Source organism: Apium graveolens, chromosome 10 (assembly GCF_009905375.1).
Source record: "Apium graveolens cultivar Ventura chromosome 10, ASM990537v1, whole genome shotgun sequence".
Classification (NCBI taxonomy): Eukaryota; Viridiplantae; Streptophyta; class Magnoliopsida; order Apiales; family Apiaceae; genus Apium; species Apium graveolens.
In genome coordinates, this window is record NC_133656.1 from 3,035,024 (window position 1) to 3,051,664 (window position 16,641).

A 16,641-nucleotide genomic window follows, 5' to 3' on the forward strand; every position below is an offset into this window, starting at 1 on the left:
AAACAATTGACTGAACTTTAATCAGTTTACTATAACCTCTGGCTCCGTGCCTTTCTTGGCCTTTCACCAGCGGGTGGCCTCTCTCTTAGGAGGGTAAGTGACAAAAACAGTCTTTTGTGATTCGTCCATCATTTAGAATCTCAAATGATTCCTATATTTCCTTTAGCCAGGCTCTCGCCTCTACTGGGTTCGCTTGTTCCTTGGAATTCTGAGAGCTTAGCGACTTAAAGGTCCTGAAAGAATTTCCCACCGCACTGTCTCCTCAGGGTGGTGGTTGGGGATACTAGTCTAAGTTCTTTTTAGACAGGTCCATGAATTGCCATATAGGAGTACCTTCTCGGGTCTCCTTTCCTTACTCGACTTTCTGTTTCCTTTGTATGAAATGTTTCATCGTTCTCCCATACTTGGGGTTATCTTATACGTTAAAATCCTTGATTTCCACTTCATTATGTTATGGGCTCCTTCTTTCTTAATGGCAACCTCCCTGACTATCACATTCGGGGTTTGCCCTAAATCTTATTCCTCGAGCTATGGATTTCATCTAAGATCCAGTCCTTAAGCTCTTAAACATTTGGAACCCAAATTTTTTAGGGATACCTAATTATTCCCTCATCATCTTTCTAGGTATTAATCTCTTCTCCAGTCATTGGTTCTCTGCCTCTATTCATCACTTTTTTTTCTTGGCACAATATGATCTTCTCCAATAATTCGGGCTGTATTGCAATCTCAAACAGCTTTTCGGTACCGGCTCCGGTTACCTTCACTTCTATTTCCATTTTCTCAAAATCTCTTATCAACTTTCCCAAAGACATTTTCATCTTGAGTCTCTCTTTTATACTAAGGGCATTAGCCACCATTTTGGCTTTCCCTGGATGATAAAGAATCTCATAATCGTAATCCTTGATTAGCTCTAACCACCTCCTCTGGCGCATGTTGAGCTCTTTTTGCGTGAAAATATACTAGAGAACTTATGGTTTATGTAAATCTCGCACTTTTCTCCATACAAGTAGTGCCTCCAATCTTTAGGGCAAAACTATTGGCACGAGCCCAAGCTCATGGGTGGGGATATCGAATTTTATATTCCCTTAATTGTCTTGACGCGTACGCGATTACCTTGCTGTGCTGTATAAGAAGCACCCTAATTCCTTATGCGAAGCGTCACTACACATCACGAAATCTCCTTTTTTCATACGACAACGCCAACATAGGGGCCGTCACCAACCTTTTCTTTAGTTCTTAAAAGTTGTTCTCCCATTTCTCTGTCCTTTCGAACTTCTCAGTCTTACGAGTAGGCCGCATTAAAGAGGCTACTATCTTTACAAACTTGAACGAACCTCTGGTAGTGACCGGCCAATCCTACCTCTTGTAGTCGCCCTAACCATGGTTATCAATTTCTCAGTGGTCCTTTATTCATTCTTGTCAGGATCCTCCACGGGATCCTCCTTAGCAACAATCCCTTCTAGGACAACATCCTCAACCGCTACATCCTCAATATGAACATCATCCGGTCCCTTGTTAGGACGCTCTATCAGATCCATAATCTGATCTCCAATAAGTAATAAAACATCACCGAGATGTTGCTCCTCAACCTCAGGGTTCAGAGTCCCGCTACCATATACGATAACGAACTACGCTTCTATCACGATATTTATAAGGGTTCCCATAAGGGTTTTAACTCTCAATACTACGTTAGGTAGTCCGATTATGAACTTGGCAAGAGTTCTTATTATCTTAGTGAACTTATTATTTTAACGTCACATCATCTCTGAGGTTTATAATGCTTAGCTCTGATACCATTTCTGTAACACCCCCAAACCCGGGGTCGGGGATTCGGGTTGTCACGAGTTCCATTTCCTTTATCAATACTTAATCTTAACAGTCAACCAACTACTGAGTACTGTGACCCCACAATATACACACACACACACACCACAAGTTATAGTCTCAGAGATGAATATCAAAAATAACACAAGTCATTTTATTCCACAATTATAAACCGTTACACCTTAAAAGGGTTTCTGAATAAATTTACATTTCTTTGCCATTATTATAATTCATAAAGATACATAAGTCTGGTACATCAAAAGTTGAAATCCTAGCCTATTGGTAGTTCCTACCTCAGCTACAGCGACATCAACGTCTATAGGAAACTGCGGAACGTTTCCTATCCGCTCGCGAATTGGGAGCTTGGTCATGTTCATCTTGTCTATCTGATGTTGTGTGATGAAAGAAGAAAGCAAGGGTGAGCAACAAGCTCACCAAAATAATATGTATAATGATTTACAATATATGAGCATTCTTATAGTACTCATGAAAGTCTTGGTCAAGAAGAATTGAACCAAGTTGATATCTTAACGCGACCAAGTCGCAAAATATTCAGTATATATATACATATATACTTTTCAAAATCTTTGAAATCCTCTGACATGTATAATATACACAGAGTTCCAGTTTATAACTGTATAAAAATATCGTTGCAAGGTGATCTTATATATCTAACCTTGTCTCAATGTTTTTCTGAAAATCTTTGTCATGCATAAGATAATCATTAACCAGATATAAGTTGAAAAGATGAAGTTACAAGATACCCCAATATACTTATATCTTTTCCAAATACTACCTAAACTACCACCGTTCAAGTTATAACCAGTTCATCCCATAGATTAAGCTATAAGACAAAACTTGTATAGAATCAATCTTTGAAATATCATCAAACTGAAATGAAGTTACGAGATACTTTATTTGATGAAAACATCATTTTGAAAACTCGACCCTGCCAACACTCAACAATCGCCCAGCCGTAGCCTTTCTATCGAAGTGCTCTGGGTAGTGTTGCAGAAATATCCAATTGGATGATGAACTCATTATGGAAGTTTGCCGCGCCAGGAAGACCACTCACGATGATCAGTCGCAGTAGTGCAACCCCACCATTTTCTACATGTAGAGGAGAACCTGTCGGATTTACTTGTCAACCAAACACTGGACTCCTAAGGAATGGATCGTCTTAAAGGAATTTCCAGGCCATTTGGGCCAATATAATAAGGCTGGGCCGGCGCCACTCGACCACTTACGCCACTCCTAGTTCAGATGAAATCCATGACTCTGAAACGTAAAGCTTGTCCCCGCTTTCCCCAAGTAGAAACTTGTTGATACGGCTCCACCAAGAAGTCGTATCTAGTTGGAAAGGAAAACTCACCGATATTTCCCAGGCGGTGCCTGTTAATGGATTAACTTGTTCCAAGAATTTTACTTCCCGAGTGTTGGGTAAGTAATCAAAAACTCTTTTATCAAAACAACAACCTTGTTGCGAATATAAAATACACCACAGAGCCGGATCCCTTAGGTTTTGAGCGAGTATTTAAATCTCCTTTGAAAGGAAGATCTTAAATATAAAAAAATGAGTTTTGGGATCCGTCCTAACCTTTAAAAATCATTTTGAAGACTCAAAAACATTTTTAAGAATGTTTGGAGTAATGCTGATTTAGTAAAATAAATCAGTCCCGATATATTAGAATATAACTGAATATTATTATTTAAATAATATTCCCATAAGGGTGATCCTTATAAAAATAATTGAGGTAGGAGTTTTAAAACTCATAATTGAAATGAATATTAAATAACCAAAGATATACTTATACGAAAGTAGGATCTTTATTTGAATAATCAAAAGCGAGTTTGATTATCGACACATTATTCTTAAATAAAATAAAGAATAATAATTAGTAAATAATCGGAGTCATAAGTCCTCGAATGAATATTCAAATAATAATATTCATTAAATAAAATAAACGGAGTCATATGTCCTCGAATGAATATTCAAAATAATATTCATTAATAAAATAGACGGAGTCATAAGCCCTCGAATGAATATTCAAAATAATATTCATTAATAAAATAAAGTTATCGAATAAACCTTATTCGATTCATAGTTTTGAAAACTATATCTATATATATAAATATATATATATATATAATATACTCGGGAACATCGACTCCCGGTTTTAAAAAATGTTCACCTTTGGGTCCCCTATACTAAGGGTATACGCAACTACTGCTTATCTCTAGCATAGGTATTATGCAACTTATAAGCAATTGAATCAATAATATATATCAAGATTACGAAACAGACATGCATATATACCATATCACATGCTCCAATATATCGCAAGATTTGCTAATTAACCACCATGCATCTATCACAAGATAATGCATATACATATGTATACATCATAACAACAGTATAACGGGTAGAAAACTTGTCTGAGTGTTCCCGGATAGACTTAAGATTAGAGTGGGTCCGATAACCTATGAACAACAACATAAGTCAGAATTAAACCCCGGTCGCTTAAGAAACTAGACTTTAACCAATTGAACCCTAACGTTCGCTTATGGTCACTCCTACGCTTACCGAATCACATAAGTCGTTCGAGTACCCTCGGCTCCACCATTTTTAATAAATTAACCATTAAGAATTTTAAGGCGATTCTTTCGCGAGTACTCTACCAACTGCCTAATCCACTTTACATAATTGTTTCATACTCCAATTAGTCATTTAAGGGCCTTAACCAAGGTCTCAAAGTAAAGTGAGGGGTAAAGGTTCGTTCGCAAAATACCGTTACTTAAAATGATCGTTTCTCCTAAAACGTACATCGGATTCAAGAGAACCACATATCAAAACGAAGCTTGCGACATAATCTAACTAAACATGGAAAAGTCATAGATTCAATAGTTAGCTCTCTATCCCGAACACTAAGAACAAGCAGTTGTATGAAATTGGGCATTACGACGGCTATGTTTACGCGATTACCAAGTTTTAAACCACTCCAAACAACCACCATTTAACTCACAACCAACAATACAACCAACCCTCATCCAAACCTTACTACATCAGTCCCCAAATCTCAAGATTTTCCAATTTATACAACCCCACACATGAACTACTAGCTATACTTAAGTTTCATTAACTATAAACAAGATTTCAACATCCAAATCACTACAAATCCAATCCAAACTCTAAACACACAAGCATCATGCTTCTCATTTACTATAACCATCAAAACCATCGTAATACTCAAAGTAAAGTTAGGGCTTGGAGGTGTTATACCTTCCTTGGAGTGATTAGAGTAGCTTGGAAGTCTTAGGGAGCCTCCTACAAGCTTGATCTTTCCAAAGAAATCAAGAACACAAAGTTAGGTTTTGAAGTTTCTAAAAGTCCGATTTAAAGAACTGTAAAAATGAGGGTTTTACCATGCTTATTTGGACGAGACTTGTGAACAAGAGTTGTAGGCCATCTCAATACCTTTCAAACGAGCTATAGAACACAACATTCGAGTGAGTATTGAAGGAGATATGGTAGTTTGAAGTTGCTGCTCTGGTTTTGGCCGAGAGCTTCTTCATGAAATGGGGAAAGTCAACTTGTGTTTTGTGTTTTTGATTTGTTTTGCTTGGTCGCTTCCTTTTGTTTTGCTTTATTACCTTTTAACCATGGTGAATTTTGTGTGGTTTATAATCAACCAACCTTCCTTCCTTTTTGGTCATGCTTATGTCACATTCCTATGTCATCTTCCCACACTTGTCCTCTTCTTGTTGGTTTGATGACATCATCATCACTAACCTCTTTGATTAGCTCCTAATTACTTGGCTAATGACCGCTGATCTGTTATACGGTTCGCTTAACTTTCGCTCTCGTTTATCGTTTGAGGGATCATATCCGGGATCTTATTACTTGGGTTCCCCTAAACCTTTCTCAATATTTTATATTCCTTTTTATGATCCCCTCTTAAAATCCTTGAATTTAAATCCTTTTTATCCTGTTAACTTATACTCAATTCTTTCGGTATCTGGTGGATTTTCGGGAAAAATCAAAGTGTTCGGATTCGAATTCTAACGACCTTTACATACACTCATTTACTTTATGAAATACTAATACGATCTTAGAATTTCCATAAAAGTACTCCTATATAGCGTGGTCTGATAATTTTCCTTAATCAGCATCATCAACAAAAGTTACTATTTATCCGTGTTTCAAAAATTCCAAAAATTGGGGTTATTACACTAGAGAACCTCATCTATTAGCTGTAATGAGAATCTTCAAGTATCTCAAAGGCACTATAATCTAGGATTATGGTATCCTAGAGATTCAGACTTTTAGCTAATTGGATATTCAGATGCTGATTTTGCAGGATACAAAATAGAAAGGAAAAGTACTTCTGGAAGCTGCCAATTTCTTGGAGGCAGATTAGTTTCTTGGTACAGCAAGAAACAAAATTCAATTTCCATTTCAACTGCGGAAGCAGAATACATTGCTGCAGGAAGTTGTTGTGCTCAGATTCCATGGATGAAGAATCATCTGCTGGATTATGGGTTAGACTATTCTTCTATTCCTATATATTGTGATAATCAAAGTGCTATTACAATGACATGAAATCCAGTGCAGCATTCTATGATTAAGCACATCAGTATCAGATACCATTTCATAAGGGAACATGTGGTAGCGGGTATAGTGGAATTGATCTTTGTTCCAACAGATCAGCAAGTAGCAAATATATTCACCAAGCCTCTCTATGAAGCCACATTCACAAGACTGGTGAATGAATTGGGAATGATTTTAGGGCAGTTCTCAAACTCTGATAATTAAGTCGGCTGATATTTATTAAAGCATGGTATCTTATTATTTGTAAGTACTTGTTAGATACTGATTCTTATGCTAAATGCTTGATACCATGATAACATGCAAACTGTGCTAAATGATCTGATGTGAAAATTGCATGTTGAACTACTTATGATACTTATAAACTCTGTTATTAGTTGAACTTGTTTTGACTAATAGTTTATTTTAGTAGTTAATAAATCATGATAGAAGTAATTAAAATACTGATAATGGTTAAACCATGATTGACTGTTATACTTCATTTGATTATTTTAAATTTATTCGAAATAAATTGTTAACAGTATTTTTAATTAATCAGTGAGTGAGTGGAATATCTTTTAATTGATTAAATGGGTTAGCTACTGATGCAAGTATTCGTTGATACTTGAGTATTTACATTGGGAATAGGAATATGATGATGACATTGACGAATGTTGGTATTCGATGGATGATGATGTCAACGGATGATGAAATCAGTATTTGTCACATTCGTTAATGTTTGAAGAGGAAAAGGAATCAGGAATTTCAAGTCAGTGGAGGACTTTATCTCAGAAGCAATAGTATATGTTTCCTTGTTGTTAATAGAATAAGGTTCCTTATACAATGGTAGATGTGCTCTATAAAAGCATAGTTTAGGTTCATGCTATATGCATTGGGACATTGTTATATCTTTCGCATAACCTAGCAGCTCTCAAGGATATTTGTTCATTCTTTCGTGAGAGTACTTGTGTAATAAGTTTTTATAAGATATATATAAAAACTGTTTGATTCTGTTGAAGCTTTGTCTTGTTGATCAAATTAACTGTATTCACCCCCTTTCACAGTTGATTAAGGGCCTAACACAGCTATTAACAACCAACAACTTAGGCAATCATGACATGCGTCAGCACACCTTTGGTGCAGCCTAAAGGTGGTCTTTACCTGGACGTGTGTATAGAATCCATCCGAGCCAGGCGTCCTTCGCCTCCAACAACGAACGACCCTGATCTAAAGGTACCAACCCCCAAACCCTACATTTGGGCTATAAATAACCCAAGGGGAAGGGGTTTAGGAGTTACACACTCTCTTACACACAAATATACACACAGCCACCTTGCTTTCTTTTCTATCTTCATCTTTCCTAAAAGCGAGTTCTTATTCTCACACCGGAGGCGCCGCGAGGCTTAAACCCCCCTCCGGTATTATTTTGCAAACACCCTATAACAGCTACACCACACCATCACGAGAAGGTCTAGGCGCTGTGTTGGGATGAGTAGCCCCGCACATCAGAGTTATCATTTGGTTCTAGAAGGAGGGGCTCTCCATCCTTGGGTCACGGTGCCCCCTAAATTCACCTTCATCAGCGAACTCTTAAAAGAGTCCATTTCTTTAACCTGTGAGAACACAAGCAACCATACTTTCTCGTAACTATGAATGTTGTTTATTAAGCCACATTTGTGTGTGCTCGTCGTTTTAAGCCACGTTTGTGTGTGCTATAGATAGTTTTGGTTGTGTTAGAACCTAGATCTGCTTTAGCTTGCATATTAACTTCGTGTTTTAGACCCCGTCATACTTGTTCCGCAATATTGTTAGCAAAACCCATAAAGTTTGTTTGTTGTTGTTCTGAATTTTTTTTTCTATATTTAAAAAGCAACCTTAGATCTATGTTTTTAGCTTCAAATCTTGGTCAAGTTTTGTTTGTACACTTGAGATAATGGCAACAGCAGGAAATAATACGGGTGGGAGACCTTCTACAAGTACTCAGGTCCAGGACCAGGATCATTCTCAGGCACAGGACCCTGGGGATGATAGAGACAGCCTACAGGAGCAACCATTAACATATACCCCAGTCTTGGAAAGGCTAGTAATGCCTCGGGATACCAGAAACCTCATCGAGATGAACCAATATAAGTATACCAATGTTCCAGTGGCCGAGGAGCACATGGCCAAGCTGACCAGCAATGAATTGGCTGAAGCAATCCGACTCTACAGGAAAGAGCAAGCCCGGGCTCAGTTAGAATTTAAAAAAGAAGATGATCAGGAAGAGTCCGGGGACTACCAGCAATCCAGGAGATTTGTCTTTGACCGAATCAGAGCTAAGGGGAAAAGAATCAAAAAGACCAAAGTAATAAGAGAGAGACAGAAGCAATCACGAAGAAGAGGGTGGAAGAAATGAGAGAACATATCAGAAGAAAGGAAAAAGCAAAGCTTGAGCTCAAAGTCCAAAAAAGAATGCAACTAGAAGAAGAGAGGCTATTGGCCAAGTCTTGGACGAAAAGGACCCGGAGGGACCCCACCCCCGAGGTCATTTCTGATGATGATAACGAGGAGGGACATAAGGACCTCAAAGACATGATTTATGAACTTCAAAGAAAGATGGATAAGGACTCTTAAATAGAGGTTGGGGAAACTCTAACACCCTTCATATATTCCTTAGAGGCCACCCCCCGCAGAGAGGCCTTAAGCATTATAACTTCGATTCGTTTGATGGATTAGGAGATCCAGATGAACATCTGAATTATGTTGAGCAGATTGCTCAGATATACTACTACAATGATTTGACCAATTCCAAATTCTTCTCATCGACTCTTGGGGGGGATCAGAGGTGGTTTAGCAGGATCCCCTCTCGAAGCATCCACAGATGGAAAAGTTTCACGGAGCCTTTATAAGGAGGTTCCGAGCAAACAAGAAACATGAGCTGCATATGTGCCATCTTGAAACTATTCTCCAGTATGACAACGAATCTCTCATCCTATATGAGGCGTTTCTAGGAAGCAATCAACAAGATCGCAAACTTAGATGAATGGGAGGCTCTAAGCATATTCCGGAGGAACCTAGACCCAGAACATAATGAAAGGTATATTTTGGAATTGATCAAGAAGGAAACTCAAAGCCTGGCTGCTGCCTACTCCATGGAAGCTAGATTCATCAAGGAAATAGATGTGCTCCAAGCTATGAGGATGACCTGGAATGGGGGATCCAGGAGCAAGAACTCTGATGACCGACTGAAAGGGGGTTACCATCAGGACAAAAAGTTCAAGCAAAGCCAGAAAACTCAAATGGAGAGAGTTTGCATTGGCTTTGGTGGATAGTAGAATGGCTTGTTTTTTATGTCTTTCAGTATTTCCTCCATGGTCCGGTTCAGGGGGTCCAATCTAGCTCTTGACTAGGCTCCTTAGATTACCTAGACGGTACTGGGTCGCTCTTGGATTCCATCCTAGGGCCAAGTGGCTGAAATATGGGAGTATTATGGACCATTTGAGTTTTCTGGCTTTGCTTGAACTTTTTGTCCTGATGGTAACCCCCTTTCAGTCGGTCATCAGAGTTCTTGCTCCTGGATCCCCCATTCCAGGTCACTGAAAGGGGGTTACCATCAGGACAAAAAGTTCAAGCAAAGCCAGAAAACTCAAATGGTCCATAATACTCCCATATTTCAGCCACTTGGCCCTAGGATGGAATCCAAGAGCGACCCAGTACCGTCTAGGCAATCTAAGGAGCCTAGTCAAGAGCTAGATTGGACCCCCTGAACCGGACCATGGAGGAAATACTGAAAGACATAAAAAACAAGCCATTCTACTATCCACCAAGTACTTTATTGAAGAGAAAGTAAAGAAAGGAAACCTCAACCAATATATATCTAGTGATAACAATCAGAAATGAGAAGGATCAAGGAAAGGAAAGAATGTGGTAAATGTAGTCTTGGGGGGTTCACACTCACCCCCAACAGCCCGGACTCGGGAGATGAGGTCCTCTCTATTCAATCATTCCCAGAGATGGTAATATCTTTCAGCAGTAGAGATTTAGAAGGGGTCAATCCGAATCACAATGAGGCCTTGGTAGTGACACCTGATATTTTTGACAACGAAGTGAGGAGGATGCTGATCAAGAAGGAAACTCAAAGCCTGGCTGCTGCCTACTCCATGGAAGCTAGATTCATCAAGGAAATAGATGTGCTCCAAGCTATGAGGATGACCTGGAATGGGGGATCCAGGAGCAAGAACTCTGATGACCGACTGAAAGGGGGTTACCATCAATCCGAATCACAATGAGGCCTTGGTAGTGACACCTGATATTTTTGACAACGAAGTGAGGAGGATGCTGATCAAGAAGGAAACTCAAAGCCTGGCTGCTGCCTACTCCATGGAAGCTAGATTCATCAAGGAAATATATGTGCTCCAAGCTATGAGGATGACCTGGAATGGGGGATCCAGGAGCAAGAACTCTGATGACCGACCGAAAGGGGGTTACCATCAGGACAAAAAGTTCAAGCAAAGCCAGAAAACTCAAATGGTCCATAATACTCCCATATTTCAGCCACTTGGCCCTAGGATGGAATCCAAGAGCGACCCAGTACCGTCTAGGCAATCTAATGAGCCTAGTCAAGAGCTAGATTGGACCCCCTGAACCGGACCATGGAGGAAATACTGAAAGACATAAAAAACAAGCCATTCTACTATCCACCAAAGCCAATGCAAACTCTCTCGGAGAGCCGGCCTTACAATCGACAATGTGATTATCATGAAACGCATGGCCACTAAATGAAGAATTGCCTATCTCTCAAGTACTTTATTGAAGAGAAAGTAAAGAAAGGAAACCTCAACCAATATATATCTAGTGATAACAATCAGAAATGAGAAGGATCAAGAAAAGGAAAGAATGTGGTAAATGTAGTCTTGGGGGGTTCACACTCACCCCCAACAGCCCGGACTCGGGAGATGAGGTCCTCTCTATTCAATCATTCCCAGAGATGGTAATATCTTTCAGCAGTAGAGATTTAGAAGGGGTCAATCCGAATCACAATGAGGCCTTGGTAGTGACATCTGATATTTTTGACAACGAAGTGAGGAGGATGCTGATAAACAATGGCTCCTCAATCATCTTTAAGCATACCGATTGAATGAAATTGGGAAATGTCCACTCGAATGAATGCTGGGAGGACCCCCTTTATCGATTTTGAATAACTTGATCTCGATCCATGGGACCCTATAACTTCCTCTTATATTTAGATCAATCCCAAACCAGGTTACCCATGTTATAAAGTTCTATAATAGCATAATTGGGCATCCGACTCTAACTAGCATGCAAGAAATCAGCTCCATTGCCCACTTAAAGATCAAATTCCCATCTCCGACGGGGGTCAGAGAAGTCAAAGGAGATTATGAACTCGCAGAGAGATGTTACAGCCAGGCCCTGGTCATGGAGGAAACTCACCAAGACAACAAGAGGAGGGCCATTGTCCTTCGAAAGTAACAAAGAAACAAGAAACATCGCCCCCGCTCAAGGGATGTAGTGGGAAAAGAAGTTCAAGTTATAGAATCCAACCCGGATCCAAAAGCAACCAAGACAGGCTCATAATAACCAAAAAGCAACCAAGTCATGATAGAGATTGAAGTAGACCCAGCTTTTAGCCATAAAAATCTGACTATGCAAGCAACCAACCCTGAAATAAATGAATTAAGGAAAAGCAACCTAGGAAAGACATTAGCCCAGGGTCAAATCTATATGAAAAATAACACTGAAGCCCGGATCCAGCAAAGGGTGTCAAACCAAGATCAAGAAAAGGTTGAGGCTGCAGTAGAGACATAAACAATTCTGATTGATAAGAGCAACCCTTCTAAGAAAGTGAAGATAGGATCCGGGCTAGAGATAGTTTTTAAGGAAGAGTTGTTTCTTTGATATGAGAGTATGCTGATGTGTTTTCTTGGAGCCCAAAAGACATGCACAGGCTGCATAAATCCATAGCAATGCATAGCTTGGACGTTAACCAAAACAGGAAGCCTGTTTAGCAAAATAGAAGAAATTTTGCCCCAGAGAGGTAGAAGGCTATAGAAGAAGAGGTGAGAAAATTACTCAAAGCTGGGATCATATGCGAAATTAAATACCCAGAGTGGCTGGCTAACATGGTCATGGTAAAGAAGGCAAATGGCAAAAGGAGAATGTGTGTTGACTACATCGACTTGGATGATGCATGCCCAAAGGATCCCTACCCCCTTCCAGATATTGATCAACTGATAGATGCCACATACGGACATCAAATGCTAAGCTTCATGGACGCTTTTTATGGGTACACCAAATCAGCATGAATCTAAAGGACATCTAGAAGACAGCATTCATCACCCACAGAGCAGTCTGTGCTTATATCATGTTACCTTTTGGATTCACGAATGCAGGCCTAACCTACCAGAGAGAAATGAATAAGATTTTTAAGATCCATCTAGAAAGAAACTTAGAGTCCTATTTGATGATATGATTGCAAAGTCCACAAGCATCCCGGGTCATATTGAAGATCTCAGAGAATGTTATGATAATTTAAGGAAGCACGCACTCAAGATGAATCCAGAAAAATGCACCTTTGGAGTAGGAGCAGGCAAATTAATTGGATTCATGATAGGCAACCGGGGGATTGAATCCAATCCGGAGAAGATAAAGGCAATCCAAGAAATGAAAGCTCCTTGGACCCTGACGGACGTGCAGAAGCTAGCAGGGTCATTAGCAGCACTTAAAAGATTTGTTTCAAAGATGGAAGAAAGATGCTCACCTTTTTTTGATTTGCTGAAAGGAGAAAACAACAAGAAGGGAGTTAATTGGAGACCAGAATGCCATAAAGCATTTGAAGAAATGATAAGTGGCATTTTATACCACTTAGAACATCTTAAAATGGCTTAAATTGGTGCCTTGAAATCAAGTATTTTGTGTATTTAATGCGTTTTTCTAGTGTTTATGCATTTCAAAGTATTAGTTGCATTTCGGAGGAGTAATCATCAAGAATAAGCCTTGGCATGTGTTCACCATTGCGAGAGGAAAGAAAGGGGCAGATTACGGCGAAGAAACGGAGCAAACTCAGGAAAAATCCGTTAGGGTCCTGAGCGCCCTAAATAATTATTTTTAGACTTCTACTACCGTTTGGCTTCCAACTTCTATGTAATCTGAGTTTTATGGGACTATTATATAAGTGGATTTGGAGACATTTTCAGGAGGTTGGATGGTGGTATTAAGCAAGGAGGGAAGGAGATAAGGAAGAAGACCGTTTTAGCACACAGCAATGAAGAGGAAACATATTTTCTTGTGATTCTTATTTCGTTGTAATGTTGGATGCTAGTTTTCTTACTTTGAACCTATTTACTCTTATGACGTACTCTGATTTAATATAATTAGTTTAGTTATTATTTTCTTGTGTTTGTTTATCATGATTTCATATGAACCCATGATGACGATAAGTGCTATTATGGGCTAATCATGATCATGGGGTCGCAACGGATTTACTATGGAATTCTTTAGTTAATTGTTTAATACTTTAGTGTGTGATGATTGTATGATATCTAGTATTGGTTGTGCATATTCGTCTTATGTGCGTCGCGAACATATAAGATAGGGTGTTAATCTCTTGTGAAGCGACGATGGATCTTGAGATTTAGAACTTGCCATGCTAGCATATGTTCATGTACGATGTGCATGATTAGTAGGTAACTCTAAAATTTTATTTGCCCTATGTAATCAAAAGGAATAACTTGTGCTTAAATCACTGTGTTGTCAATTTCTGTAGATATATAGGAACTCAACATAATTGATGACTATTCAACTTCTATCTTAATTGTGGATGTTTGGTAGAATGGTATTAGTACAATGAAAGTTGGCTTTTATCAGTTTCGTGTTATTCGATTAATATCATCATTGTCACATGCTAAAGGTAATAACAATAACTATTGAAGGAAGTAGTAATGAAGTTGTGATCTCATGAGTGTTTTAATATTGTTAATTGAAGTGTTATTTAAGTGATAAACTAAGTAATTAATTGTAGTTAATATTTAGTCAACAATTCTAAGTGTTAGTGTCTTAACATTGAGAAGTAATCATACATTGGTGCATGAGTTTAATTAAATAATAATTAGTCTGAGTCTCTGTGGGAACGAACTAGAAAGTATTCTATATTACTTGCGAACGCGTATACTTGCGTGAAGATTAGTGCGAGTTTTCGCCCTAACAAGTTTTCGGCGCCGCTGCCGGGGACTCGGCGTATTTGTTTAGTTTATGTACTTACCATCATTGGTCATTAGGACTCAGTGATTAGGACGTAGTTGTTACTTATTGTTTCTGGTTGTGTTTCAAGTACTTAAGTGAGCGTTTATGCAAACTCGTTCTCGTACTCGCAAGAGGACTTTAGATACAGCTGAGGAGACAGACGAAGTTCTTGATATTCCGGAGAAGATAGATTTTGAAGATTCGGATTCAGGAACTGAGCGGAAAGAACCAGTAATCATGGGTGATCGTATTGTTCAGGCTGATCCAGCTCTTATGGACTTTTCTCGGCCAAAAATTGATGACATTCAGTCAAGCATTCTTCATCCGGCTATTCAAGCTAACACCTTTGAAATCAAGCCGGGCACTATTCAGATGGTGCAGAATTCTGTTTCTTTTGGAGGATCTGCAACTGAAGACCCCAACATGCACATAAGGAATTTTGTCGAGATCTGCAGCACTTTTAAGTATAATGGCATGACCGATGAGGCTATCAAGCTGAGGCTTTTCCCATTCTCACTGAGGGACAAGGCTAAGGATTGGTTATATTCTGAACCAGCTGGGTCCATCACTACTTGGCAAGATCTTGCATAAAAGTTTCTGGTGAAGTTTTATCCGATGACAAAGACTGCTGCTATGAGGAGTGCTCTTACTCAGTTTGTGCAGCAACCTTCAGAATCTATGTGCGAAGCTTGGGAACGCTACAAGGAAATGTTGAGGAAGTGTCCACATCATGGAATACCCGATTGGATGGTGATCACTGGTTTCTATAATAGTTTAGGGGCCCAATCTAGGCCCATGCTCGATACAGCAGCTGGAGGCGCCTTATGGGCTAAAAGCTATACTGAGGCTTATAATCTTATCGAGACTATGGCTGCAAATGAGCATCAAAACCCAACTCAGAGGATGATTCCTGGGAAATTAGCAGGTATTCTGGAAGTCGATGCAGCCACCGCTATTGCAGCGCAGCTCCAAGCGCTGTCGATGAAGGTTGATTCTCTAGCTACATATGGAGTTAATCAAATAGCTATGGTTTATGAGCTTTGTGCAGGTTCTCATGCAACAGATCAGTGTTCTCTTGTCAACGAATCTGTTCAGTATGTGAATAATTATCAGCGACAACAGCAGCCTGTGCCAGCTACTTATCATCCTAATAACAGAAATCATCCAAATTTCAGCTGGGGTAATAATCAGAATGCTATTCAGCCACCATATCAGCAAGGTGTGAGTAAACAGTTTAATCCATCTGGATTCCAGCAACCACAGCAGTATGCTCAAAGGCAATCATACCCTCAACAGGGAAGTGCAGCTGCACCTACTAGTGCTGATTTTGAGGAACTTAAGCTGTTATGCAAGAGTCAGACGGTTTCTATCAAGACCTTAGAAAATCAAATCGGTCAAATAGCCAATGCAGTGCTCAATCGTCAACCTGGAACACTCCCTAGTGACACGGAAGTACAAGAAGGAAGCTAAAGAGCAAGTCAAGACTATTACCTTAAGGTCTGGGAAAGTTGTTGATGCTGAAAAGCCAAAAGAAGGAGAAGCTGAAATTAGAGATGAAGAAGCTAAGCAAAAGGAGAAAGCGGCGAAACCAAGGAAGACTACTGTTGAACACGCTCTGCTTGAGGGTAATACAGGGGAGAAACAACTCTATCCTCCACCACCTTTTCCTAAGAGATTGCAGCAACAAAAGCTGGATAGACAGTTCGGTAAGTTTCTGGAGGTGTTCAAGAAACTTCACATCAATATACCTTTCGCTGAGGCTCTGGATCAAATGCCTAGTTATGCGAAGTTTATGAAGAATATTCTTTCAAGGAAGGTGAAACTGGATGACCTTGAGACCGTTGCTCTCACGGAAGAATGCAGCGCTGTTCTGCAGCAAAAGTTACCTCCAAAGCTTAAAGATCCAGGTAGCTTCACCATTCCTTGCACCATTGGCAAGTTGACTTTTGACAAGTGCCTTTGTGATTTGGGAGCAAGCATCAATCTGATGCCAT

The 16,641-nt window shown here is 39.5% G+C and overlaps 1 non-coding gene across 1 annotated transcript; it reads right to left on the reverse strand.

Moving 5' to 3' along the window:
- Nucleotides 1-15,277: 15,277 nt before the first annotated feature.
- LOC141694279 (small nucleolar RNA R71) lies at nt 15,278-15,384 on the reverse strand. The gene has a single exon (XR_012563599.1). It is a non-coding gene; the product is annotated as a small nucleolar RNA R71 (small nucleolar RNA).
- Nucleotides 15,385-16,641: the final 1,257 nt, after the last annotated feature.